The sequence below is a fragment of the Cervus canadensis genome, chromosome 20 (genome assembly GCF_019320065.1).
Source record: "Cervus canadensis isolate Bull #8, Minnesota chromosome 20, ASM1932006v1, whole genome shotgun sequence".
Classification (NCBI taxonomy): Eukaryota; Metazoa; Chordata; class Mammalia; order Artiodactyla; family Cervidae; genus Cervus; species Cervus canadensis.
The window spans coordinates 40,044,496-40,057,453 of NC_057405.1; positions in this window are offsets into that span (position 1 = coordinate 40,044,496).

Consider the following 12,958-nt stretch of genomic DNA (forward strand, 5'->3'; position numbering starts at 1 on the left):
GTTTCCATGCCCTTCTCCAGGGGATTTTCCTAACCCAGGGATCAAACCCAGGTCTCCCTCATTGCAGGTGGATCCTTTACCTTCTGAGCCAACAGATTTCATATAATTTGTTATAGGATCTTCATTGAATTGGGCATATAGTAAGCAGGCAGAAGTGGGTTTTCCAAGAAGCGAAGAAAGCTAAGCTTCAGGACCCCTTAATCGCATGGACTCCTTTCAAAGCTCTGTTCCTAAACCTGTATTTACATTTTTTCATTTATTTTCTTACAAATCACCCCATAAACCATGCAAGCTTTTGGCTCCACTAACCCTGGATCCTCAGTGATCAATGCAAATAAACAGAGGAAAACAATAGAATGGGAAAGACTAGAGATCTCCTGGAAATTAGAGATACCAAGGGAACATTTCATGCAAAGATAGGCACAATAAAGGACAGAAACAGTGTGGACCTAACAGGGGCAGAAGATATTAAAAAGAGGTGGCAAGAATACACAGAAGAACTATGCAAAACAGATCTTAATGACCCAGTTAATCACAATGTTGTGATTACTCACCTAGAGCCAGATATCCTGGAGTGTGAAGTCAAGTGGGCCTTAGGAAGCATCTCTGCAAACAAAGCTAGTGGAGGTGATGGAATCCCAGTTGAGCTGTTTCAAATCCTGAAAGATGATGCTATCAAAGTGCTGCATTCAGTATACCTGCAAATTTGGAAAACTCAGCAGTGGACGCAGGACTGGAAAAGGTGTTTTCATTCCAATCCCAAAGAAAGGCAATGCCAAAGAATGTGCAATCTACTGCACAGTTGCACTCATATCACACGCTAGCAAAGTAATGCTTCAAATTCTTCAAGATAGGCTTCAATAGTACATTAACCAGGAGCTTCCAGATGTTCAAGCTGGAATTAGAAAAGGCAGAGAAACTAGAGATCAAATTGCCAACATCCATTGGATCACAGGAAAAGCAAGATAATTCCAGAAAAGCATCTACTTCTGCTTAATTGACTACTTCAAAGCCTTTGACTATGTGGGTCACAACAAACTGGAAAATTCTTCAAGAGCTGGGAATACCAGACCACCTTATCTGTCTCCTGCGAGATCTGTATGCAGGTCAAGAAGCAACAGTTAGAACCAGATATGGAACAACAGACTGGTTCCAAATTGGGAAAGGAGTACATCAAGGCTGTATATTGTCACCTTGCTTATTTAACTTATATTCAGAGCACATCATGCAAAATGCTGGGCTGAATGAAGCACAAACTGGAATCAAGTTTGCTGGGAGAAATAGCAGTAACCTCAGATATGCAGATGACACCATCCTTATGGTAGAAAGTTAAGAGGAACTAAAGAGCCTCTTGATAAAGGGGAAAGAAGATAGTGAAAAAGCTGGCTTAAAACTCAACATTCAAAAAACTAAGATCATGGCATCTGCTCCCATCGCTTCATGGCAAATAGATGGGGAAACAATGGAAACAGTGACAGACTCCATTTTCTTGGGCTTCAAAATCATTGCAGATAGTGACTGCAGCCATGAAATTAAAAGATACTTGCTCCTTGGAAGAAAAGCTGTGACCAACGTAGACAGCATATTAAGAAGCAGAGACATTACTTTGCTGACAAAGGTCCATCTAGGCAAAGCTATGGTTTTTCCAGTAGTCATGTATGGATGTGAGAGTTGGACCATAAAGAAGGCTGAGTGCCAAAGAATTGATGCTTTTGAACTGTGGTGTTGGAAAAGACTCTTGAGAGTCTCTTGGACTGCAAGGAGATCAAACCAGTCAATCCTAAAGGAAATCTGTCCTGAATATTCATTGGAAGGACTGATGCTGAAGCTGACACTCCAATACTTTCGCCACCTGATGCTTAGGGCTGATTAGTTAGCAAAGTTCCTGATTCTGGGTAAGATTGAAGGCAGGAGGAGAAGGGGATGACAGAGGATGAGATGGTTGGATGGTATCACCAACTCGATGGATATGAGTTTGAGCAAGCTCCGGGAGATTATGAAGGACAGGGCTGCCTGGAGTGCTGCAGTCCATGGGGTCACAGAGTCACACATGACTGAGTGACTCAACCACAACAGCAAACTTGGATCTACCTCAGGTAGAAGTTCACTAAATGTTAGTTCTTATAAACACTTACTATTATAATAATCTCACTTACTACTTATTATAATATTCATGGAGCTTTTTGTGCTGACGTTGCAACTTCCCAGTTACTCATCTCTTTTCTGCTTCTTGTTTGCTGGTTCCATGTAGCTTTTTTTTACCCAGTATCTCTGTAAGTCTCTGGTGGATGTATGCTAATTTAAAACATAAAAGCTTTTGTCAAATGTGAATTGCAAAACATATATGAATTTTTACCCCTGCTCTCAGTATGCACATGCTTTTGAGAAGCGAGCAGAAATTCTGAAGAAATGTGTCCTTTAGTTGCCTTTCTTATTCACTCTTCACTGCTTCAGTCTACCATTTGTGAATCTGAATAAAATACTTAGTGTTCTATGAGTTTAGCACAGCCTTGAAATTTATATAATTTCCATGGTAAAACATTGGACATCGCTATCATGATAATAATTATACCAGAGACATATTATTGCTGCAGTCATAGGCTAAGTGTATAACCTACACTAATTATGTCATTTGATAATTATAAAAACCTTCTGAGTTTGGAATTTCATTACCAGTTTATAGGTAAGGAAACAATGTCTTGAGAGATTAAGTGACTTGTCCAAAGTCACAAAGCATGTAGTAGAATCAAGATTGGGACTCAGATCTGTGACCCCAAAACCCTTAATCTAACCTCTATTCTTTCTGGGTTCCCTCTACCCAGCATTGCTTAGACCACTAGCACCTTGGTTCAACTACATTAAGTATGGGTATAAATAGTAAATTGATTCATCGCGGGGGGAAAAAAACCTCGAAAAGCTGAACTCTTTATGTCTGAAGTATTCAGACAAATCATGGAGTTAATTATATATTCTAAAATTATGCAAATGATCTTTTAAGTTGTGAATTAATCAATGTTAATCACTTGAAAAAGAGCTTTTAAGTTGTTTTTTTTTCTTCTTAGAAATATGTCAGAGTAGTTGAAATTCTCTTAGTAAGCTTCCTTTTAAAAAATTCCTCTTTTTTTTCCTGGTAGATGAAGACTACTTGAGTTATTTTGGTGTTGAGCAACAGTCACAGTAGGTGATTAAATTAGAGGCAGGTGTAAAACCCCCAAGAGTTCCTAGGGTTCTGTTTCTGTTCACTGGGGTTATGGATCAGGAATACATTTCTGACACTCGAATGCCTTCCTTTTGTGTAAGGTCAAAAGATACTAATGTAAGCTGCTATTTAGAAAGAGGAGTCAATAAAGGAATAGAATGAATATTGGTTGAGGAAGATATGGTTCATCCTCTTATTTGAATTCAAAAGCAACACCTTCTCCACTGTGGATATTTCAAGTGCACCAGTTAAGAAAAATTCAAATAGAGCAAATAAAATGGCAATCCTCTTTTCTTATCGGCAAACAGGAAACCTGGCAACTCTCTGTTCTTTATCAAAAGACATTAATCTAGTGATATTAAGTAAGGTTTTTGAAGGTCTTCTAGTGAATTAAACATTCCAATTTGTTATTTACATTTGTAATTTTCTGAAAGCAACAGAACTACAGGAATTCCATTATAACATGGGAGAAATGCTTGCAGCCCATCATGAAAGGGATATTTGAACTAAGGACCATCTCAAGTTGTTTATTTATTTTCAGGTATGGTTAGAGATGTATTTTCAATCTGTATTTTGTGCCATGGATATATATTTTTCTTCCTAAATAGTATATCAAAGTACTGTTTTTAATCTAAGATTTGTTAAAATGTATTGCTCTTAGGCATCTGGGTTTTGGCATGTCTTTGATTTTTTTCTTCTCCACTTCCAAATACTGCATTTTATTTTTTTTTTTGTAAAAAATGTCCTTAAATGTAAATCTTTGGTTTTGCATTCTGTGATTCTTAATCTCAGCAGTTTTATATGGATTAAAAGGCAGATTAATTTTTCTTTTCTTTCAGATTAATTATGATTTCTCCACTGAGAAAAGGCTATGTGATGGCTTACTTAAGTCTCCTGGTTTCACCGTACTTTCTTAACCTCCTGTAGGGAGAGAGCAAATCAGCCAAGATGGCGTGATCAGCCTCTCTCACCCCGTGTCTTCTCACTCTCGCCCCACGTTTTGTAAATGACTTATGTAACAGCTGAGATCACTGATAGCACTGCACGCACAAACGAGCACCACCTGAAAGACTCTTGCAGTTGAGTTGCGTTACGGCTGTGTCCACTGGGTCAACCATGAGAGAATATGGCATGTCTACTGCTGTTGCCTTGCCATTCAAGAGAGAATAAGCATGTTTGTAGCTCCTACAGCTCCTCACAGCTTCTTCCTACTTGTGTCTTGTCTAACCTGGGTTCTGCAAACAGCGAGACACCTCCCAAGTATCTCCATCCCTGAGTTCAAATAGGCTGACTAGACCTGCCTCCTGCTGAACTTAGCAGAAGATGTCTCAAGCACATTGTGATTTTTGAGGTTTCATAGAATATTTGCAAGAAATGCTAGCAAGTAGATCTTGTGGACTGAAAATTTTAAAATATGTATGATTTTGGCTAACGAATATGTGTAGTCAAGCATACCTCTTGGTAGAAAGATACTGCCAGTCACACGGACAGGTGTATTGGTTTATGATTTTAGTACTTTTCTATGTGTGAGAAGATACAAGAAATCTGGGTTCATGAATTTTTTTTTCCTGAAATATATTTAACTATCTTAGGAGCCTTTTCTGCCTGTTTTCCTAAAGCACAGAGTACCTCATCCTGTTCTTTGTCCTGAATTTCTTTCAGGGTGAACTTCTTTCAGGGTTTCTTTCAGGGTCAGAGGCTGCAGTGGGTAATGACTTAATCGTTGTAGGACCCACCAGATGATAGGAAATAGTCTTTGTTTTATAGCATTTTACAAGCTGTGTTGATTCCTTCTTCCCACTGACTTTAACTTTGCTGCCTCTATCTGTTGTGGCAGGTCTCCTCTTCATGGTTTAAATAGTTTCATAACCATTCAGAAGCCCCACTTCTAATAAGGAACACTCCTTGGTAGATAAATAACTCCAGAATTTGTAGTCAGGCTATGCACTGCAGTTGATTTCACCTAGAGACAGCTTGGCAGCCAGAAGGATTTTTCAAATGTCTGCATTTTTCACTCATCCCCAGGGAATTCTAGTGAGTAAACTTTTCTCCTTCTCTTCACAAAATACATAACCATCAACCATATCATCTTAGAAAAGTCAAAATGACTTCCAGTATTTTGAATAGGCCTTATACATTGTAGATACCCAATGATAAGGAAACAGTGAACTGGAGGCCCATGATGTGGTGTGATTTAAAATTTTAGTATTTTTTTTTAAATTTACATCAAAATACATTGCATGTCAAAAGACCAGTTTCTGGATTGTGTTACTTTTATCATGATAAAAAATGCCATTAGACGTGTCATTGAAAATTAAGTAATGAAATGATTTGACATATTAAAGAAAATCTTAAAACAGTAGTTTTTCTTCTAGCTGTCACAACTCATTTAGATACCAATTGTCTGCAATTGCAAATCTCTGAGTTGAAATGTCAGCGAATGGCTGCCTGTGGTGGGGAAAATGTCTCTTAAGCTGAATATGAATATTAATTGCCAAAGCTGTATCAAGAAAGACTTAGGATTTTTTTTAAATTAGGATTAAAACTATACACAGACATTGGAGAATTTGGCAGAAATAAAGTCCCAAATCACCAAGAATATTTTAAATGTGATACTACACTGAAAAATTTTTCCATTTCTAGGAATTACATCACGTATGCTCCATGAAGTTTCCCACTGCATTCCTTAAGACATCAGTATAACAGGAAGAAGGGGGAAATGCTAGAAGAGAAATCCTCAGCTTTTCAAATTGTCCTGACTTTGTCAGTATGTCAGAAAACTAAGATCATGGCATCCGGTCCCATCACTTCATGGCAAATAGATGGGGAAACAGGGGAAACAGTAACTGACTTTCTTTTTGGGGGCCCCAAAATCACTACAGATGGTGACTGCAGCCATGGAATTAAAAGACGCTTACTACTTAGAAGGAAAGTTATGACCAACCTAGACAGCATATTAAAAAGCAGAGACATTACTTTGCCAACAAAGGGCCGTCTACTCAAGGCTATGGTTTTTCCAGTAGTCATGTATGGATGTGAGAGTTGGACTATAAAGAAAGCTGAATGCTGAAGAACTGATGCTTTTGAACTGTGGTGTTGGAGAAGACTCTTGAGAGTCCCTTGGACTGGAAGGAGATTCAACCAGTCCATCCTAAAGGAGATCAGTCCTGGGTGTTCATTGGAAGGACTGATGTTGAAGCTGAAACTCCAATACTTTGGCCATCTGATGTGAAGAGCTGATTCATTTGAAAAGACCCCAATGCTGGGACGGATTGAGCGCAGGAGGATAAGGGGATGACAGAGGATGAGATGGTTGGATGGCATCACAGACTCAATGGACATGAGTTTGGGTAAACTCCGGGAGTTGGTGTTGGACAGGGAGGCCTGGTGTGCTGCGGTCCATGGGATTGCAAAGAGTCGGACACGACTGAGTGACTGAACTGAGCTGTCAGTATTTCATGATCTTAATACTTCAGACACATGCAATTATGTGTTTCAAACAGCATTTTGAGGGCATAGTTCTGTAGAAGAAAACTACTGTAGTGTTTGAGAACGTGGTCTTGATGTATTTTGACAGGCTCCTTTGTAACTGTTGTTTTTATGGGCTACTGAGATACTCAAAGGATAGGCCTTTGGGACAGAGATATTTGAATCTCTTATAATAAAAAAGCACTACAGCTCTGTGAGTTAAATAAAGATATGGAAATGTACTATACATATGTGCAAAAAAGGATAAATGTTCCTTCATAAACTTTTTAAAAATAATAAAGAAAATATGAGATTATAGAAATGGAGCCTGAACTAGCTTTAGAAGTTTACATATTTTATGACATAAAGTAATTGAATACCCAAATGGACATAGTTTGCTTTTATTTCAAGCATAGGAAAGCATTTTGAGATAATCATACTAATTTTTTATTTGGAAATGAATGATTAATGTGTGTAAACTACATAATGTTGGATTTTCCCAGTATTCATTTAAATCTTTTGTCAGATGATTACAATTCCAAGCCTGCTGTTGAGGGCATTATTTCACATTGGAAAAAATTTTCTCTTTTCAGAAACAAACATTTCACATTTACATGGGAAATATAATATTCTATAGTGCTAATATTTCCTCCTCCCTATGTTATCCTAACTCTAGAAAGCAGTGAATTTATCAGGTACCAGTAGTTCAAGAAAAAAGAAAACTGTCTTTGCTCCTTTGTCTCTTTTTCTGTGTAGCGCCCAGGGCTCTAACACTAGACCTACGTGCCAAAACACAAGACCCTTAGAAAGCATCTCCTAAATCTTTTCTTCCTTAATACAGGATGATTGGAGATTTGAAAGTAGTGAAAAGCTGGTTGGGATATGGTTGAACTGGGTTGAAAGTTGGCTCCCCTATAGATATCAGATTCTAATCCCTGGAACCTGTGACTGTTTTCCTTCTATGGTAACAGGCTTTTGCCAGAATGAATAAATTAAGGATTTTGAGATAAGTAATTATGGATTATCCAGGTGGGCCCTAAGTGCAATCACATGTTTCGTAAAAGGAGATTGATACATACATGGAAGGAAAAGGTGATATGAAAATGGAGGCAGTGAATGGAGTGATGCAACCATAAGTGAAAGATTGTGGGCTTCCACCAGTGGCTGGAAGAGCCTCCAGAAGAAGCCTGCCCTGCCAACATTTGTTTTAATCTAGTGGAACTGGTCTGGGACTTTTATTCTCCAGGATGGTGAAAGAAGAAATTTCTATTATTTCAAGTCATCGAATTTGTGGCAATTTGTTACTGCAGTTTCAGGAAACAATATACTTGTCTATCAAAATATGGTGTAATAAATATATAATCTCATATTTTACTAATCAAATTTCTAAAAGCAATCTGTTATTTAGAATTTTTTGAAACTCTCTTTGCCAGTGTAAAATGGAGCAGGACCCTGTGGTCTGTACCACCCCCCCCACCCCACCCCATGTCTTCAGCCTTCCCTTTGTCTGAGCATAAGTTCAATCAGAGAAATGAGAAAAATGCAAAAACAAAGGAAACCAAAAGAAAACAGGCAGTGGAAACCAAATAATAATGATGTACTCATTCAGCACAGTCAGAAGGACCTTTAGTTCCTTCACAAGGGCTATAGATAAAATTCTAAGCCATATCCTATGAGCTGTCTGATAGATACTGAAACATCACGTGGAGAAGTTAACTACATTGTGACGAGACTGTAGCTGTGACATAAGCTGCCACAATTCTGAGAATTGGCCTCAAAGAAATGCAAACAAGCCGACCTTGGCACTAAGGCTTAACTGTACCTAAAACAATCAGGATGATGCTGGTCAGACTGCAATGACCAATTTGAAGCTGACTGTCAGAGCTGACTGTGCTATTTCTGCACGTTGCCTCCTGTTTCAGCCTATGAAAGCTCTTGCCCCACTGGTTGTCAGCAGTGGGGAAGTCAGCCTTTGGACAGACATCCGCCCTCCCTGCCAGTTGCCAGCATCTGAAATAAAAGAAACTGCTTTTCAGCAAGGTGGCCTGTTTATTGGTTTTTGAGCAGCAAGCAGCTGGACCCCACCTTTCAGTAACAAGTAGATAGAGAAATGAACAAGAAAATAGAATATCACATGATTAAAATGTAACAAATTGTGATTCCTTTAGAATATTATGTTAGCAGTATAGAAATAGCCATCTCAAAATAAAGTCAGGATACTACTATAAAATTATATAAATATATCAGCCAGATTAATTATTTAACTTATTAATCAATAATTCTTAGATTACTTAGGAAAAATGTTTATCCTTTTATAACATAAAGTATATATATTCAAGATTGTAATTTTAGACATAATCTTCAAAACAATAGTATAGTTTATCTCTTTCAATATAAATTCTCAAAAATTATCAGAAATCAGGTTTCCAAATAATTTTAAAATATAACTTTATAGTTTCTTTAGAAGAGATTAGGCAGAAAGAAAATAAAATTTTTATTTATAAATGTACAAAATTTAAAAACTTTTATAGAGAATATATCACTTTTTGAAAGATGTGAAAGATGTTACACAAAATATTTGTGGAGTAAGGTGGTAATAATTATTAAGCAATTTAAAGAAAAGTTATCAATTAGAGTGAAATCGTGAAGCTGAGTAAATCAGTTCAGTTCAGTTGCTCAGTCGTATCCTACTCTTTGCAACCCCATGGACTGCAGCAGGCCAGGCAGCCCTGTCCATCACCAACTCCCAGAGCTTGCTCAAACTCATGTCCATTGAGGTGGGGATACCATCCAACTATCTCATCCTCTGTCATCCCCTTCTCCTCCTGCCTTCAGTCTTTCCCAGCATCAGGGTCTTTTTCAGTGAGTCAGTTCTTCACATCAGATGGCCAAAGTATTGGAGTTTCAGCTTCAGTATCAGTCCTTCCAATGAATATTCAGGACTGATTTCCTTGAGGATTGACTGGTTTGATCTCCTTGGAGTCCAAGGGACTCTCAAGAGTCTTCTCCAGCACCACAATTCAAAAGCATCACTTCTTCAATGCTCAGCTTTCTTTATGATCCAACTCTCACATCCATAAAAAACCATAGCTTTGACTAGACAGACCTTTGTTGCCAAAGTAATGTCTCTGCTTTTTGGTATGCCATCTAGGTTGGTCATAGCTTTTCTTCCAAGGAGCAAGCATCTTTTAATTTCATGGCTGCAGTCACTGTCTGCAGTGATTTTGAAGCCCAAGAAAATGGAGTCTGTCACTGTTTCCATTGTTTCTCCATCTATTTGCCATGAAGCGATGGGACCAGATGCCATGATCTTAGTTTTTTGAATGTTGAGTTTTAAGCCAGCTTTTTCACTATCTTCTTTCACTTTCATCAAGAGGCTCTTTAGTTCCTCTTTGCTTTCTGCCATAGGGTGGTGTCATCTGCATATCTGAGGGTTATTGATATTTCTCCCGACAATCTTGATTCCAGCTTGTGCTTCATCCAGCCCAGCATTTTGCATGATGTGCTCTGAATATAAGTTAAATAAGCAGGTGAAAACATACAGCCTTGACAGGCTCCTTTCCCAATTTGGAACCAGTCTGTTGTGTTTCCATGTCTGGTTCTAACTGTTGCTTCTTGACCTGCATACAGGTTTCTCAGGAGGCAGGTCAGGTGGTCTGGTATTCCCAGCTCTTGAAGAATTTTCCAGTTTGTTGTGATCCACACAAAGGCTTTGGTGTAATCAGTAAAGCATAAGTAGATGCTTTTCTGGAACTCTCTTGCTTTTTTGATGATCCGATAGATGTTAGCAATTTGATCTCTGGTTCCTCTGCCTTTTCTAAATCCAGCTTGGACATCTGGAAGTTCACGGTTCACATACTATTGAAGCCTGGCTTGGAGAATTTTGAGCTGAATAAATAACACTAGAATAAAATTCTATTCAACTTTTATCAAGCCTAACCTTCCATAGTCTTAAGAATTTTGGATATAAATGTTTGTTTTGCTTTGACTCAGGCCATGTTTTAATATGGTCTGATTATGAAATGAATGGGATGAGAAAAGAAATACAAAAATTCAATGTCATATCAGAATGTTTCCTGCATTCACAAACATAGAGACTTCAATGTAAAGCACTACTAAATAGGGTTAATTGGTTTATTATAAGAATAATTATGCTAGAACAGAGTATTTTGCTTGGAATTCTCAGATGGTATTATTTTAAATGAGAAAAAAATGTTAAGAAATCAATAATAGTTAAAACACCATAAATATATAACTTGAGGAAAAAAGAAACAGTTAAAAATGAAAGGAATAATCACCATAATTATTCTTCATGAAAATATCAACTCAAGAAACATCTCTTCTAATTTATCCTAGCATGTTAGCTATAATTTTTGCCTTTTAATTACAAAGACTCAGTGACAGCAAGTGTGTCGTGAGATAAGCTCTCTTTTACTCTACTTATGGGAATATCATTTAGAACAACATATTTGGAAAGTTATTTGGCAATAGTTCTTAAGAGTAATAAAATATTTATATCCTTTGACCCAATAATTCTACTTCTAGAAATCTCTCCTAAGAGAATAATTTAAAATGCAGATGCTTTTTGCTCAAAGACATTCATCACTGCAGTCATCACAAGTAATATTTGGATTATTTGAACTCTGGAAATACCTTCATGTGTTCCAAAACAGAGACATATAGTTAGGTATGGTGTAAGACATTTTTCTTTTCTTTTTTTGGTAGTTACTGGGTGTGGTGTACAAATTAAACTTTTTGTTTGGCAGAACAAAATGAATAACTGTGGTAAAGATATGGATATTACTAAAAAAGAAATCAATCTACTAATATCAGAAAGAGTCCATAAATGTACCATAGGGATTAGCTAAGAGAATAAGTCACTAAACATATGTAGTTGGTTAAATAAAGGCCCCCCTCTTTAGTAGGTTCACTTTCTAATTTCCAAAATCTGTGAAAGTTACCTTTATGGCAAAATGTGCCTTGCAGATGTGATTAAGGATCTTGAGATGGAGGATTATCTTTGATTATGCAGTAGGCCCAATCTAATCACAGAGGTGGTTATAAGAGGGATATGAAAGGAGCCAGTCAGATAAGAAGATATGGGATAACAGAAATAATGATTAGAAAGATGTGCTTTGGAGATGGAATACAGTCCAAGAATACAGGCAGCCACTAAAAACTGAAAAAGGCAAGGAAACAAATTCTTTCCAAATTTCTGGATGAAATCAGACCTATTGTCTTCTTTAACTTCTGAGAACTGATTTTGGAATTCTGTTCCCCAGAACTGTAGAAAAATATTTTTTGTTGTTTTAAGCCTCCAAGTTTATAGTAATTATAGGAAACTATTGCAACATATACAAAGCATGTCAGTGAAGTCTTGAATGTAAAGATTTGTACTTTTCTAATCAACTCTCCTCTCACACAGGAATATCCTGGGATTACTGAGTATGTGTAAAATTAATTTTTGTGCAGGAATTCATTGGAGGCAATAATCAGTGTTCTGTTCATAAAATATGTATAGTAATGTCTTAGAAAGTCAGAAAGCAGTAGGAAGGGTGAAGATATTTTGTAGAGAAACCCTGGGGAAGCTCTGAGAATGTCAGTAAACTGAATCTGGTAGCATAAAGCACTCTTGTAGGCTCTCTGGATTAGGTATTGACTAAATAACTATTTCAAATGTATAGTTATCTTCATTACTTTCATGAACACTCAGACAGCCTAGAAAGTACCTAGATATTAAACAATTCATAGATTGGACTATTTACAAATCTATGGAATATATAATTATAAAGTAATTATATAAATAATTATTTTATTGAGTCATTATTAATATTAAATGAAAATGCAAGTGATAACATTATATATATAAATGATCTCAACTAAATTATAAATATGTATCAATGAAAAACTAAACAGAAAATATAACAATAATTCTTTCTGATGATTGAGATTATCAGTGACCTACTTTGCTTCCTAATTACTGTTTCTCAAATTATTCAAAATTAATATGAGTTTGAGAGTCAGAAATTATTAGTCAGTAAAGCTTTTAACTAAAAATTTATATTTCTGTTGTAAATTTCTGTAAATGTACTTGCTTTATGGTTAATATTTATTTTGAGACTGACAAAAGTTACAGAATTTATTTTATTAAACAGTTTCCACGAAATCAACTTTATAGCCACAAACAATGGATATTCTACTAGTCCGTGTCTAAAAAAGTTGAAATCTCAGGCATCTGAAAAGAAAGTGTTAGGTTGTTAGAATAGGAAAATGGTGTCCAAAATGGCGGTG